At 34.6% G+C, this 16526-nt stretch overlaps 1 pseudogene; it reads right to left on the minus strand.

Annotated features, from left to right (window-relative positions):
• Nucleotides 1-122: 122 nt before the first annotated feature.
• LOC119190207 lies at nt 123-16454 on the minus strand (annotated as a pseudogene).
• Between the last annotated feature and the right edge of the window lie 72 nt (nt 16455-16526).

Here is a 16526-nt window from a genome sequence, read left to right on the forward strand (position 1 = left end):
GAGTACTACGCATATATGAGCGCCATTGGTTATTCAGTAATACCTAACATTGGCTTTCAGCCCTACCTTCTAACACAAGTTTGGTATAAAGTAGTAAAAGATTTCTTCAAAAATAAATAATATTACGAAGGTTCCCTAATACAATGTACAGTCATCCACATAAGTAGCTGAACAAATTCAAAATTTCAAAACCCTTTTACACGTTAACTTCAATCGAAATATTCTTTTCATTATCTAAAATAAAGTAAACCTTCTGAACTTTATTTTAATGATTAAAAACTGTTGGTCATACGTCACAAAAGATTAAATTTGAAATTTGAATTTATTCACCTTACTTTGTTACTAACCGTACATTCAAACTCACTCCATCTTCATAATATTAATATAGTTCTTGCTTGAAACTTGAAAATATCTCTTATTAGTAAGTTTTAAACTTTTAAATCCATAACCCAGACTTTCAATATCACGTCTCAGTGGGTAAAGTTAGCAAATTTTCGTGATATAAAGCGGTCACTTACTTTGCCGTGTTTTGCGGGCTTCGTCAGCGCTAACCCCAGGCTTATTCCTACTAAGTATGGAGTGGATCGGTGCAGGGTCGATGTGTAGCTCAGTCGGGCAGTTCTGTACAGCTGGCTCACGCTAAAATATAGTAATTTTAACATTGTATCACTAAACGAAACCATATACTTATCATCTTGAAAATAACCATGTACAACAAGTTACTTGAACCCGTCGTGTAACATATTGTTATTTTAAAAATGTATTTTACATCTAAAATGTAAAAAAGTGTGCCTTTCGAAGAAAATAAATATCAATAAAAAGTAATTATAAGTTTACACGCCTTAATGACACTTTTTGTTTCAAGAGAATCTGTTGCAGCGGGAGACCATTACACTTTCAGTCAGAAACACTTTCGCGTACAGCTAATATTCGTACTGAACTACAAATGACAAAAAATTAGAAAAGTTAACCTGGCATATTTGGTGAAAATATTAATTACTAATATTTTCTTTGATAATCTTTGCCACAAAGTTAACAAATTTGAAGATGAGTATGCAAAGTAATTTACTTCTATTCGATAAAAAGGTATTTTTCCAGCACAGAACGAACCACAAATCATTCTATATTAAACACACTGCAGTCTATTCCAAATATAACTTCCACTAATAAATTTCATGTCTTTCTAATTGTGATTTGAATCATCAATCAAAAACACGAGTAATCAGATTAAACCAATTTGACACATTTTTACTATTGGCCACAAAAGATTATATCATTCGTCCTTTATCAAAATATATTCTTCCAGCAGATTAGTATGGATAATCCCAAACAAGACACTATACAGAAAGCAAAATCAAAAATTAAATTCATAAGACAGACAAACGAAAACGACGTAAACTAATGACTGTAAAAAATGATCGAGACGGTATATTGTATTGTAGTATTTTCTATTAAGAAATCACTAAGTATAATTATTATTTTAGAACTGATCGTTATTGTTCTAAAAAGTATACAATAATGTATGAAACACGTGCAGTAAATGAATAGAATTTTATAGTCCCATAAATATAACATATGCGAAACACGTGAAAGCATACAATGCAAAAAAATATCATGCGATCCTGTCTTCCATAACCTGATATATATTTAGAAATGTATTTTAATGCTAATGTTACGCTATAAATAATTGTTTTTTATGAATATAACGTCATGAATAACTTTTTCTAACTGCTTAGGACATATCACGTTTTAAAATGCTTGTAAACAAATCTATATTAATCTATTACCTTAAAGTTATGCATAAAACATAAGACTATAACCTTATAATATAAATATTGCCTAAACTTATTTCACACAAAGAATACAAATTGTATATCTATTTTTTACACATAAAATCTTCCTAATGTTTATCTACAAAAACTATAATATTAGTATATGCAACGTACTTATATATTTCTTTTATTAGTATTTGCTGATGGTAGGATATATTTTATATCCACCCAGATAGCGACCACCGTACACAAGGTGTTAAAACCCGCCATAGTGGCCCACGTACGTGTGTCGCGTTCCGGGATCACTGTGTTTATATTCGGTTCCAACAGGCCGGAATAATTATGTCGACTGCCGAGGGGTAATCATCTCTCGTCAGTCGACACTCTATTGGACCCCACTCCACTTACCATCAGGTGTATTGGGAGACACTTTCCTGTGCCCTTATAGAACCAAAAAAAGTCTGCGGTCAAACTAAAAAGCGATTAACATTATTTTTCGTTAATACCTATAATGTTATCTAAAAAATAGTTTAATTACTGAATGTCAAACAATAATATCGAAACATCTTTTATATATTACGCATATTGTGGTTACCTGTGGCCCGAGTTGCAATAAGTTTTATTTTCTGATTGTTATTATTATGTATATTATTATATTGGCAACCCTTAAGTAATAAAATAAAATACACGAAAAAGTTCCCCTTTTTAAGCATATTGCGCGCGCTGAGGAGTATATTTGGCGTGATTAAAATTCACAATAGAGAAGTGCAGAAAAATAACATGTATGTACATACAATATGTGTTACAATAGGGTACCGGACTCATTTTTGTTCTTTACCATTATCAAATATTTACGCTGTATAAATTATAACTCAAAAGGAATTATTAAAATCCGATAAAAAAACAACAAGTTAAAATTCTTTGAATGTCAGTGGAAGGGGTAATTAACAAGAAACAGAAAAGAAACGAAATACAGTTACTGCTAAATGAAGCGGAATAGTCACCACCTTATCTTATAATATTGCATTATATTCTTATATATATATGTATATTTATATGTATATGTTTATGTAATTATAATATGTATTTTATGTATTCTGATACTTATATTGTATTTATAGTTATTATAGGTATTTTGTATATTTTTCTTCTTTCTCAGTGTCATATTGCCGTGATGCACCTACCATGATTATCTCTGCACCACCCTAAGGTTGGCTGGTAGAGAATGCCTATGGCATTAAGCCCGCCTGTATACATTTGTATATTAAGTGCAATAAATAAAATAAATAAATGAAATACCTACATTTGACGTCATAGGAAATTACGACGCATGCAAAAGAAAGAGATGAAGCGATATCCCCACAACGCGCCCACTTCTGCACGTTACAATATTTGAAATATGAATTACTAGCCCATTTTTAACCAATTTTTATGCAGTTTTCGCAGGAGTGCTTATTTTTCGTATTATTATCCATTAAATATAAAATAATGAACAAAATTAAACATAGGCCAGTTCCTATTGTTTCGAATTTTGGCCACTGAACCACTAGTATTATTATACATACCTAACTCCATGGTAAGCTAGCAATGTAAGGCGATGGTCCCGCACCGTAGTATATCTGGAGTAGGCAGCGATCAGATGTAGTCCAGGTATGACCAGTTTGAAGAACCCTTCCTGCTGTGCTGCCCAGACTATCATACCTCCAAGAATGCTCAGCTGCATGTCCAAAGCGAGTTGATGAGTTTGGGGTGCGCACTAAAATGTAAATAAGATTTTTAATTATAAGAGATGTAAACCAAACTTTTCAAACGAGCCTTAATATGCCTTTTATATTTTTACAAACTAGTAGTTTTGAAAGTTTTGTGTTTTCCATTGAGAGACATACCTCTAGCATTATCATCCATTTAGTCTATTAGTTTTAGGCAATAACTCGTGAGGTTTTGATTCGATGTGCACTATTAGCTTTAAAAATGTAACCCTGAGGCCTCAATGCTTTAGCAATTACATTAAAACCGTTAATCCCCCGTCAGTTTTCAGCAATACTACAGTAAAAACATTACTCTCCTTTAACAAACAGGTAAATGCCATATCTCTCCTGCGACTTTTTGACTCCACCTTTAATAAATTTCTATTTAATAGCCAATTCTCACCATTTCCTCAAGCCCGAAGTAGTTCTGGACGTAGAGCATGTTCCACCACCATCCTTCCTGGCAGACCTCGGCATTCTTGGTGACCAGACTGCCCCACATCGGCCCTATGGATATGTTGTCCCAAATGTACGCGTAGAACAATACCACCGCTAGCAACGCCGGAGTTAATCTGAAATGGAACATATTACATAGAATATTCTAGAAAGTGAGCATGAGGCATGGTAAAATAATAGTTTTGCTCAATTCGGAATTCTTGGTACTATCTATGAGCTGAACTATTACTATTTCATAAAATATTCTGAAAAATGACCAGCATGAGGCTTGGTGTATAATAGTGTTATGTAGAGCTAAATTCAGAATTCTTTGTACTGTTTTTGAGCTAAACTATTACATAGGCCGGAAGTCGGAACACATGGCGAAAACTGGGTGCCTTAGTTGCACCTCTGTATGTAAAAAAAAACGGGCACAGCAAATTGTCCCCTCTGCACCTGATGATAAGTGGAGTGGGATCCCATAGAATGTCGACTGATGAGAGATGATTACCCTTCAGCAGTCGACACAATTATACCGGCCTATTGGGACAGGATATACACAGGCTGATCACGGAACACGACACAATTGAGCCACTATGGCGGGTTTAATATCTTGTGTACGGTGATCGCTATCCGGGCGGATATAATACCGCTAGCAAATATTACCCTGAATGATAAAGAGAAATACTAGAAGCTGACGGCTAACCTTCAACAACGAAGAGGCACTTAAAGAAGAAAGAAGAAGAAGAAATATATCCCTGTATAACCCTTCGGGGATGAAGTTGTGGTTTTGTGTTTGTAGTTTTTTATAACCAGTAACTTGCCATCAATCAAGCAACTCCATACGACTTTGTTTATAAAAAACACACAAAAATATTTCGCCTCGGAAAATACAGTCTCCGGAGACCAGGAAACTCATAGCCGCATCCAACAAGCAATAAATCTACGCCAGCAAAGACAATAAATGAATCACGCGGCCGACGCAATAATTGTGTTACGTTTAGCATTTTTATGGGAAAATAATGTAAACAAACGCAGCAATATGTTAAATAATCGCTTATATTAACTATACAAAAGACGTAAATATTACGCGTACTAACTGTAGAGTCGATTTAGATTGGCATTAGAGAATTACTAGAGGCCAATGGCATTGTAAAGGAGAAGGATATGAACTATATTCTTGCTAAAACAAACAAACATCACGGCTTTATACCCATAGAAGTATGCATAAATTCAACCAGGCTCATTCCGCCATGTGTGTTCCGTCCCACAATGTGATAGGGGCGAGCATATCACCATACGAGACATAAATTCCAAACCCTAATCTTATACTGAGCAGCAAAACCTAATGTAACTTCCCCCGACTAGGCGTCGAATTTGTGACCTCAGAGCTGAAGCGTATCGCGCAATATAACTACGCTTCCGAGGCAGAGTGGTGTTACCCAGCGATATCCGACCGGAATTTGAACGGGGCCGTAGCCGAATTGGCTTTATGCAATCAGTAACACTAATAGAAAACAAAAAACATATAGAAACTGGCGGTAAGTCTCTCATATGTGAGAGTCGGCATAGGTAGGTACCACCGCAATGTCTATTTCTGCAGCCCAGCAGCAGTATGTAGTCACTGTTGTGTTCCGGTTTGAAGCACATTTTAGCCAGTCTAACTACTGGACATAATAAGACTTAACATCTCATGTCTCAGGATGGCGAGCGCAGTGGAATGTCAAACAATACTTTGTAATGTAAGGTATTTTATTGTTTATGGGCGGTCGTATCGTTTACCATCAGGTGAATAGCAAGCTTGCCACGTCATTCAAAGCGGAAAAAGAACGATCGGATATGTCAATTCCAATACATTTTTTGTTTTCTATTAGCATTAACAATTGTAGAAAGGTGTCTTGGCCACAGCCCCTGAGCTAGTTAAACTATTGAGTAACTTTAATGTAAATTAAGCTAAATAAAAATGTTTTGATGGCCATTATATCTCTCAAATCACCAGAAGTATACCACCTTGCCTTTATTTATAAACTAAATAGTTAAATTATTCAGCTAGCGTACATTAAAATTTAATGCATGGTTGAATCCGGAACACATTATAGAAACAAGGCACTATGATTTTTTCATCATAGTGCAAGGAAGTCGTTATCTACAAGGAAAAAATATTGTCAGGTTGTATTTTCTAGAATTTAGGTAGTCAGTATAGTCTACAAACTTCTTTATGAATAATGGCTTGTGCTCGCGGTTCCGCCTGAAAAAAATTCCGGGATAATAGTCCTGCTTTATATTTTCCCGGGATAGAAAGTAGCCTATGTCCCTCCCAGGGTCTCTAACTATCTCCATACCAAATTTCATCGTAGTTGGGCAGTTTTTTAGTCTATCGCATACAAACAGGCAGACAAATGCAGCGGCTGACTTTGTTTTATATTTTTGGAACTTTTTAATAGGAATAATTTCGTCGTACATGTTTGTTACGTAACTTTACCAGTTTATGCAGCGCAATCAACGGAATCTTTCGAAAGGAAAAATAATTCTTAGTTTTTGTAATATTTTTCATTAATGCTCCGCTCCTATTGGTCATGGTGTGATGTTATATAGCCTATAGCCATCCTCAATAAATATTAATAGAAATTTTCAATTCGACCTGTAGTTCCTGAGATAAGCGCGTTCAAACAAACAAACTCTTCAGCTTTATGTATTAGTATAGATATAGATGAAAAAAACAGGATTATATTCATAAGTATTCCTATTTCTTAGAAATGGATAGGCAAATATTTCTTGTAAATAAATTTAGTGATTACGATTCGGATCTCGATTTATATAAAAAATCTAATATAATTAAAATAATATATTATACCAAGACATGATTCGAACAAACAATTACGTACCTACATCAAACGAATAACTGGTAACGTCATATACATTTAATTTTTACATTACCTCATAAGTATTAGCATAATACTTATTTCTAGTAGTAAATTACATTACTTTTAACGTCGTGTTTCCTTGTTTATTTAACTAAAACGTTACCAACTATAGTATCGGCATGCTGTGGTGACCGTTTTGATGTTTATCCGCTCAACAATTTTTGTAATTAATGATGTAAAAACAATAATATGACTAAAAGTTGAAAAAATGAAAACTGCGTTAATTTTGTTATGGACGGAGATATCTTGTTAAAATATTAAAAAGAAATATGTCGTCGTCTCATTTTGTACTTTTGTATTATTAGGCTGAGATATATTACACGCAGTCGCGTCTTAATTAATTATGGTCTCTCTTATTTTAATATTGCCAACGCCTGATAATTCTACATAGCAATACACCATTGACGGAATGCAAAACGAAGTAGGCGCAACAAAAACTACCTAAGTCCAATAAACTAAATATAACTAACTACTACCTTGAAACTATTTCCAATTAAATATATTTAATATTATTGATTTTTTTTAAATACCTATTTAAATAAATCAATAATTATGTAAATTAAAATGTTGTAATTTATGCTAATTGAGCAAAACATTATAGGATAAATCCTCCTATTCAATACAAATAATTGCTAATCAAATTGACCACTTTTCTCTTCGTGTTCTAAATAAATTTATCTAGATCTAAACAATATCAATTTGTCTGTAGATAATTCGGGATCTCGTACTTTATAAAAGATCTTGCGCGGTGAATTGGGTGTCAAAAGTATTTTTACACATAATGTTATTAATAATCGAATCTTGTCTTAATTTACTTAACAGAAAATGCAGAGACAGCTCAACAGATTTTTATGAAATTTGTCACACAGTAGACCGTGTCCAAGATTAACATATGTGCTACTTAATACCCTAGAAATTTGCTCCCATGGAAAATATTTTTTTTTTAATAAATGGCACTGACGTCGTAATTTGTTTTACGGACTTTAATAGAAAGGCTTTCCACGCGGGAAAAGCCGGGGGTTACACCTACCATCTCCATCCGCAATATCTTTCAAAATTTATATTTACCTATCAGAAATACCGATAGAATGATCCTTACCTCAAATATCTGGATAGAAGTCGCTTGGGTGCTATGGTGTCGCTGTCCTTGCAAATCCGGTGGGCTGTCAACGTGCCGCTCAGGAGAAGGAAGCAGTCAGTGAACACCCATCCTGCCCGACACCAGGACCATACGGGAGAGCTGACGAGCTGGAACCCATTAGAAAAGATGATTAGATAGCCACTATCGTACACTAAATGAGTTCAAGTAATCTACACATTGTTCGTTATAATTAAACAGGTTACATTTTTCGTCTTTTAAATCTAAGACTGGTATAATCTAAGCAGGGAAGTTTTGGTTTTGAATCCCAAGTCGGGTCGCTTTGTGTGGGGTTTTTGAAAGGAAATTGTTGCCAAAGAGTATTCGTGATATAAAAATAAATTCTTTACACTATGCAGGAAAGTATTTACTAGTAACTGCAATAGAATAGAGACAGGTTAATGAAGAAGATAAATAACTAAATATTTCAAAGGAGTTTCATAATCACATTAACTGTATTACAAAATCAATAATGAAATTCCAAATTCCACCATCCAACCTTGATTCGTACAATCGCTACAAATCATATTCTGCATAGTATTGTTCAACATCATTCAACATGCATGCTGATGTTTATCACATCACCTTCAAACGTTACCAAACACATTGGTAGTCACCGCATGGTCGTGTTGCAAGGAACAGAGGTGGTATTGTCGAGAAAGGTGGACCTTGGTAGTTGGGGAGTGTCCTTACTCTTTGGAGACGTCGGATTGTCGTCTCACCGGAGAATGAGAATGAAGGAACAGAGAGCAAGACTATCATCTCCTGCGTATCTGGCTGATCTCCTGAGATTGGCCGCAGTCACCGAAATTCGGCATGGGGGGATTTATTCATTCTTTGAAGACTTATCTAGAATTTAGGATTCCTAGGTAATTGTAGAAGAATGATTTTAGTTTGATGAATCATCGACTTTCTTTACAGAAAAATGAGATCTGAAAACTAGTAAAACCAATTACACCTTAATTATTCACCAATAACGCAAATATTTGAGTACTATTCGTTAATAAGTACCACGTGACAACGCATTAATTGGACTGATGAGAGACTATAAAATTACATTCATTATGAATGATTTCAAAATAGGAGTAATTTAATATAATGTGGAGGTAATTTTTTCCCTGCCAATATCAATAATCTCTGGGAAATGCAATGTCCTATAAATCATGTGATATAAATCTAAACGAAGTGTTCCCTGAACAATCAAAATCATGAACTCCCAGTTAGCTATATATGGTAAACGAAAAGGGCGACAATTTCATATAAGCGCAGTGTTAAAGACGCACATTATAATCACATAGGTGTTGGGTGACATAATTAAGCATTGAGATGTATCTACAACTCTACAACTTCACAAAACAAAAAGTACATCAACAAAAAAACATACATGTCGTAAGAAGTAAAACAAAGGCACATTGCGTTGACCCCAGAAACAATCGAATCCACAGCGATCCGATGACTCAGTACACCAGGCCGCACGCACTCCGCAATCAGATGGCAAGACGCCAAAACGCAAAGACAAAACAACCTTCACGCTGCTGACACCACAAAGAATTTTAACCTTTACACCTACGGAATAAAGACTACAAAAATAGATAACTCAATTTTAATATTGTTTTGAATTAAACAAAATTTTCGGTTCTACTCAAGGACATGTGAACTAGAGATCAGTATTACTCTATTGCATCATTATACTAAACCTGGAACAGCTGGATGTTTGTTTATTTAACTGGGTTAGTTAATATGTTTTGCGTGCGTTTAACCAGATGGTTAGAATTCCAAAAATGAATAACGATTAACTGAATTTTATTCATGTGCTCCCCGCGAATGTACTAAAATGCGCGAATAACATGTAAGGAAAAAAATATGGAAGTTTTGTCTTCATCATCATCATCATCAGCCTATATATTTGTCCACTGCTGGACATAGGCCTCCTCCAATATGCGCCATTTTACCCTGTCTTCGGCCTATCGCATCCAGTTCTTACCAGCGACCTTTCGCAGATCGTCACTCCACCTAGCTGGAAAGCCTTCTACACTACGTTTGCCGAGCCGTGGTCTCCACTCAAGAACTCGTTTACCACATCGAAATTTGTACACGGTATTTTTACGTGAAATATTAACAGAATATATAAAAATTTTTGAATGATAGGATGAATAAGTTGTTCCCGAGATGATAGTAATACCACGTAGAACTTGGTATTAAAGCGCTGCACCTTATGATATGGACGTTAAAGCTCATAATACACAGTAATGGCAGAAAACGAAGCACCCACCTAAAATCCTTGGCACCTTTTTTATAGGGGCATAGCAGAATGATGCCACTGCACCTGATAGTAAGAGTGGTGTCCAATAGAATGTCGACTGACGAGAGATGATTACCCTTTGACAGTCGACATAATTATGCCGAAACAGACTTTCGCAATTAAGAACTGACCATCTTGTAAAAAATTGGACAAGTGCGAGTTGAACTCGCGGACCGAGGGTTCTGTACAAACTTGTAGCAAGTATATAAGATCAAACTTGACAAAGTTAATTTTGCCGTTCGATTCTTAGACACGGTTATTCCACCAACCGCAAATAATAAGTTTGTAATAGTAAATTCACTTTTTTTGTTCTTTTAGTACATATTTAATTGTTTTCCGTTTCGAGATTTTATACATCTTCTGTAAAACATTGTTTCTTGCCTAATTTCTTGATTCTAGGCCACCGGAAGTTAGGTTAGATGTTTTAATTTCCGTTGTGGAATTGCAAAATATGCGAATAAATTTCAACTCAATACACACGCGTACCAAAGAAAAGGATCTTGACAGACAAACAGACGAACAACAAAGAATGGTTTTTTTCGACTTACAAAACCCGTAACCGTAAACAATAATCCTGAATTCAACTCTAACAGCGGTACAATATTTTAAAAACATTTTTTTACAAAATGTAAACATGAGTTTGGATCTTGGATATTCGAGTCAGGTTCCGCTGCACAAAATCACTCAATGTATACCTACTATTATAGGTAAATCAACGAACCATAAAAATATATCTCTACTAACTATAATTATAATAAATAAATCATATAGCAATTCGCAAATTAAAATTACATTTAATACAGTTACTATTACAAGGTTATAAATGTATTGCATTGCACATACGTTATAAATTTGAATAAATTATTTTATTACTTTCACTAATGTCTGGTATTTAACGTAGTCAAAGAGTTCTTAGATTATATAGAGCGCAGATTTGGAAGATTGTCATACAAAAATTTTGCAATATTTACACAATCTACCGTGAAACACCAATGCCAAATGTTTCATATTTTTTTCCATATCGTGATTTGCACGTTTGTAATGCCCTTATTAATATATTTTCTGTAAATAAGTTCTTTGTTTTATTAATATCTAAGGACGCTGTGACATCTTGTCACACTAACATTTCAAATAAGACGACTTGTTTCCAAGAACTTGTTATCATTTGGTAATAACTTTTGGAACACAAATTTGATCCTGATGTCCAGTCTTAACTAACTGTAGTGTTTAATGTCTTTGATCGCAGTAAATAATATATTTACATCTGACATGCTCTCAGAATAAATGTCAGTCAGTTTAAACTGATTTACAGCTAAGAAGTTGTAATTTTGAATTACAAAGAAACATTTGAATAGACAATTTTAAGTTTATTTATTAAAATATCCTTGAATACTTCGTATTTGAATGTAGTAATAACTCAGGGGTTAAGCTAAAATTAATTCGATAAAATGATTGTCGCGAAATCATGTATGTAGAATTAATTATTTACAAACAACTGCCATTCTTTAGCAAAGTCCATTGTATATAAGTTGTGAATCTGTTTTTTTTATATACAACAGAAATATGTATTATAATTAGATTTCATAACGCAATAAACATATTTTGTTTCCACAATCTGTCATTGCTTTGAAAACTTGATATAGATCTAATACTAGTTTATTAGCCGTCCGTAATGGTTCAAAACTAACCAATAACGCGATAACACACCAGCACACATTAGACAAGCTTAAAAGCCATCCTAATATAAAAATGACAATTTCCGAGCATTGAACGGGGCTAGTAAAACCTTTTTAAAACCAAAATCAAGGATATCATACCTCGGTGATATAAACTCGATTGGTATACGGAATCGCGGCGACTGGTAGGAACTTATGAGCGACCAGTAGAGCCAGGGTGCAGATAGCCCTCACTCCGTGGATGCAGGCGATCTCGTCTGATGTTCCAGGAGCGATCAGTTTGTTTATGGTGCGGTAGAGGGAGAATGGGCTGATGATGCTGTCTGTAACGAGATAGTATTATTGTTACGGATCTTTGTATTCAATTTTTGTAGCCTTGATACGTAATCTAACAGAATCTATATTTATAATTAAAACTTTTGAGACAAGTTAGTTTTAAAATCAATTGGTTTTAAAATTATTTCTTTATTTTAAATTTTCTGCCAATATTTACAAGAGCTATACTGTTTACCAGATGTTTTCTGTGAATCTTTCTCGTTTTTTTTCTTTCTGATCACATTCAGCATTGTCGGAGTCAGTCCCATTCTGGGTTTCTTCTGAGTTTCTTCTAGCAACAAAATCTTGAGCAGTCGCCACTACAACCAGCAGAACAACTATACCGTAGAATGACCTGAAATGCCAGATAATTTCTTATCAGGTTTATTACGTACATAACCACACATTGACACCTTTTATCACCAAAGCACGAGGAGCAACCCGTGCACTCAATTTTCGCTGTGCGTATTCCGTCTCATTATGTGATAACGGGAGAGCCTATCGCCGTATTCGGCACAAAATCCGGACTCCAGGCTGATACTGAGTAGAAAAATCCAATATCACTTTGCTCGACCCAAGGATTGAACCCGAGACCGCAGCACTGCAGTCGTACAGTAATATAACTAAGCTACCGTGGCAGGCTTTATTAAGTATTTATAAATTAATGTAATATTTCTAAAACTTAAGGATTGTCTCTTCTTTCATATTGTAGAAGCTAGTAAGGAGATAAAGCATTTTTATAATTTACTAAAATTGATTAAAATGAAATCAAGAACCTAATATTTGGAAAGCTACAAATTAAGCTCCTTCAAATTTGAGTTTTCTTATTTACTAACACCGTTTCTTCCACTATATAGTAAATACCACATTGCCACAAAACAGTTAGTAATTCACTCTACACTCCAAATAATACGAGACTCTATAGATCTAGACAAGCCCATTTTTTAACAAACAAAATTGTTCTAACTTACAACGTCACAATAGTCGGAGTTTCCATCCAATCCTTCCACCAATCAGCTCGTTTATCGACATGGCAGTCGTCCTCATCAACCTTGATCCGAACAGCCACTCCGCTGGTCTTCTGGTAATGCCTGATAGCGTCCCTGAGGACGAACTCGACGTCCTCATAGGTACAGGCTGTGGGCACGCACACCCCCAGCTCAGCGTCGAAAAACGCGGCACGAAGTGACCTGGCTGAACAAATTATAATACCGCTTAATATCTGCACTCAATATGTAAGTTTTTAATAGACGTTATCAATTTAAAAATATCCAAAGATTTTTATAATTCCTTTATTTGTGTGTTTTTAACTTCTATAATAAAATTAGGTAGAACTATATTACTACTCTTTATTACTTTGCATAGAATTGACAAGATTACATTGTAATATATTGTATACAAATATTCGCCAACCTTTATGCTATTGTAATAATGTTAGTTTTCATCTAAAAAAAAATTAAATACACTCTTTAGTAAAAACACTTGACAGTATATTTCAGAAGCTATACAAACCGCTGTTTTCATAAAGAACTCACATCATCAATCCTGCTTCTAATCAGGTTCTTGGCTTGCGCCAAATGCACGGGGATCTCCAGCTCTGGATGTTCGGCTTTCACGTCGATTCGAGCCAAGCAGTACTTCCCCTGCACCTTAACCACACTGCCAGTGTCTAACTGCACTCGAGCGCGACTGCCTAGGCACTGGTCGAAGTCACCAAGCTGGATCCCATTACCTTGCAGTAATCCCGAGGGGACCTTAGCTGTGGCATCGAGCACTGTAATAAACATTCTAGTGTTACATGCTAGCCTTCAGGGAAATGCTTTCAAACACGCAACGTTCTATGCTTCTACGGTATTATTGTTTACCTTCGTTGTTTGTTTTTACAGAAATTCAGTTTGAAATGTGTTTTGTTTGGATGTTTGGTTCTGTAGTAGCCTTTGGGTAAATTCATTTATTTAATAATGCATTGAGTGTTTTATAACACAAATTTTCAAAGGAAAGTATTTAGCATCAAGTAAATAATTTTATCAAATAATTACATTGCAATCGCCACTATAACAATGGCTGTAACGAAAATAATATAATCCATAAACATAAAATTACAATCACTAGTGCTCATATTAGTAAAAAAAAAAATATTTTAGAAAACTGTTATAAAATAAAATATTTTTCTCATGGAATCTATTGTAGAATCTCTGAAACGATGCCAGTTTAGATAAATAGTTGTAGTGTAAAAGCATCATCACAACCGACGTTAATAAATCCAAGAAATCTTAAAATTCATGTGTAAAATGTAGGCACTCTACAATCACGCTTACGCGTCTAAAAATATTTTTAATTGCCACATCTCTATCCAAACTAAAAAGCTTCTTTAGATTCACTTTTAAAACTGAAAATTTGTCTCGTAATTTTACCCTTTATAGCACAGCTGTGGCAGTATGTCAATGATGTCGTACAATTCAACTAGACCTTGACACATAATATGTTCCTAATGACTTCCTAATTCTTTTAAACAAAATATACATATATAAACACCAAAGCTAAATATTTTTGAATTATAACTTACTATTCAAAGCCCACAATTTCGTTCCTCGCAGCTGTCTTAACACAATCTGCCCGTGACGCCTGCATTCCGGGTTATGGATGCGTGAAAAATTCGGTGCAAAAGTTGGTAAGAATGCATAAAAGTCTTCAAATTCACTGTACGTCTGTGCAAAGCATCCGTAACGGGTTTTAAATGACTTTCACTAGACGTGAACGCTTCCTGGATATCAAAGAGCTTTTCTTTTGACGTTTTATCCCATTGTCCGTAATCTTTTCTTTCGCGTTTGCTGTCCAATTCAATCTTTGTTTTTTTAGACTCTGTTGTTTTTAATGTGTCTCGGAATTTTCTCTTCTTTTTAACCTTTGACCGTGAAGTATCTTTTTTATCGTCTTTTTAGTTTCTAATTTATCTTTCTCGTAAATTTGTTTTCCTTTAGGGCTATCTTTTTCGTTAACTTTTTTAGGTTTTCTTTTCTTTTTGTGGTGTTTCATCAGAAGCTTTTAAATGCTTCTTCTCTACCTTTATAGGTTTCACTTTCTCTGTCTCTGTTGTCTCGTCAACTTTTAATTTTTTCACCTCATCTGCTTTAGTTGCTTTAGACTTTGCTTCAGTTTTTTTCTCTGCAGATTTGGAGTCTTTCTTTTCTCGTCTTCCAATCGGTTTTAATTCAAGTACTTTAGGTGGTGGGGTAGGCTTGGGTGTTTCATCTTCATCATCATCATCGTCATCTTCGTAATCATCATAGTCCTTTTTTTCATCTCTTTTGATGATGCTTCAATATTAATTTTACTTTAGATTCCATCGGACTTGATTTTAAACCTTTGTTTTTAAGATTTAGTTTACTTTTATCCTCCCTCAGAACTCTCCTTGTTCTTTTGCTATCTATGTTCTTTTTTGTTTTGATGTTAATGGTTCCTTAGTCTTTATTTCTTTAGAACTGTCTTTAATTTTGAACTCTTCTTTAACAATTTTCGTAGGCATTTTTGATTGGCGTTCAATACTTTTGTCTTTCTTCATAACAATTTCATCATGTTCATCATCATCGTCATCTTCATCTGAGTCTTCGTCGTCGTCGTCATCATCATCATCATCACCATCATCATTAAAATAAGGAATAGCTTTGAGCATATCGTTGATTTTTGTTTCTAATGCACTTAATCCGGGCTTGGTTTTACTTTCGGCTTTGATATTAGACTTTTTAGCTTTTGTATCCATTTTTTTCTTTTCCTGGTCTATTTTAATCGTAGGTTTATCATCGTCGTCGTCGTCATCATCGTCATCGTCATCTTCATCGTCGAGTTCTATTTTGAAGGAACTTTTCTTAATTATTTCATCTTTCTTTGTTTTATCTTCACCTGTCGTTTGCTTTGGTTCTGAAGCTTCTGATTTACTTATACTATCAACTTTAACCGTTTTAATTGTGTCTTCTTCTTTTCGGTTTTTCATTGTAGCTTTTTGTGCGGGCTTTTTTATTTCTAAACTTTCAGAAGATGAGTCTATGTCTGGGGTAATTTTCTTTTTAATATCCGAAATCTCAGAAGACGACTCCAAATCTAAAATATGTTTCTTAGTTAATTCTGAACTTTCGGTAGACGACATCAAATCTAAACTGTCCTTCTTTTAAATTCTTTTTAGCTTTGCGTAAAACCTCTTGAATTTGAATATCATCGT

The sequence above is a fragment of the Manduca sexta genome, chromosome 22 (assembly GCF_014839805.1).
Source record: "Manduca sexta isolate Smith_Timp_Sample1 chromosome 22, JHU_Msex_v1.0, whole genome shotgun sequence".
Lineage (NCBI taxonomy): Eukaryota > Metazoa > Arthropoda > Insecta > Lepidoptera > Sphingidae > Manduca > Manduca sexta.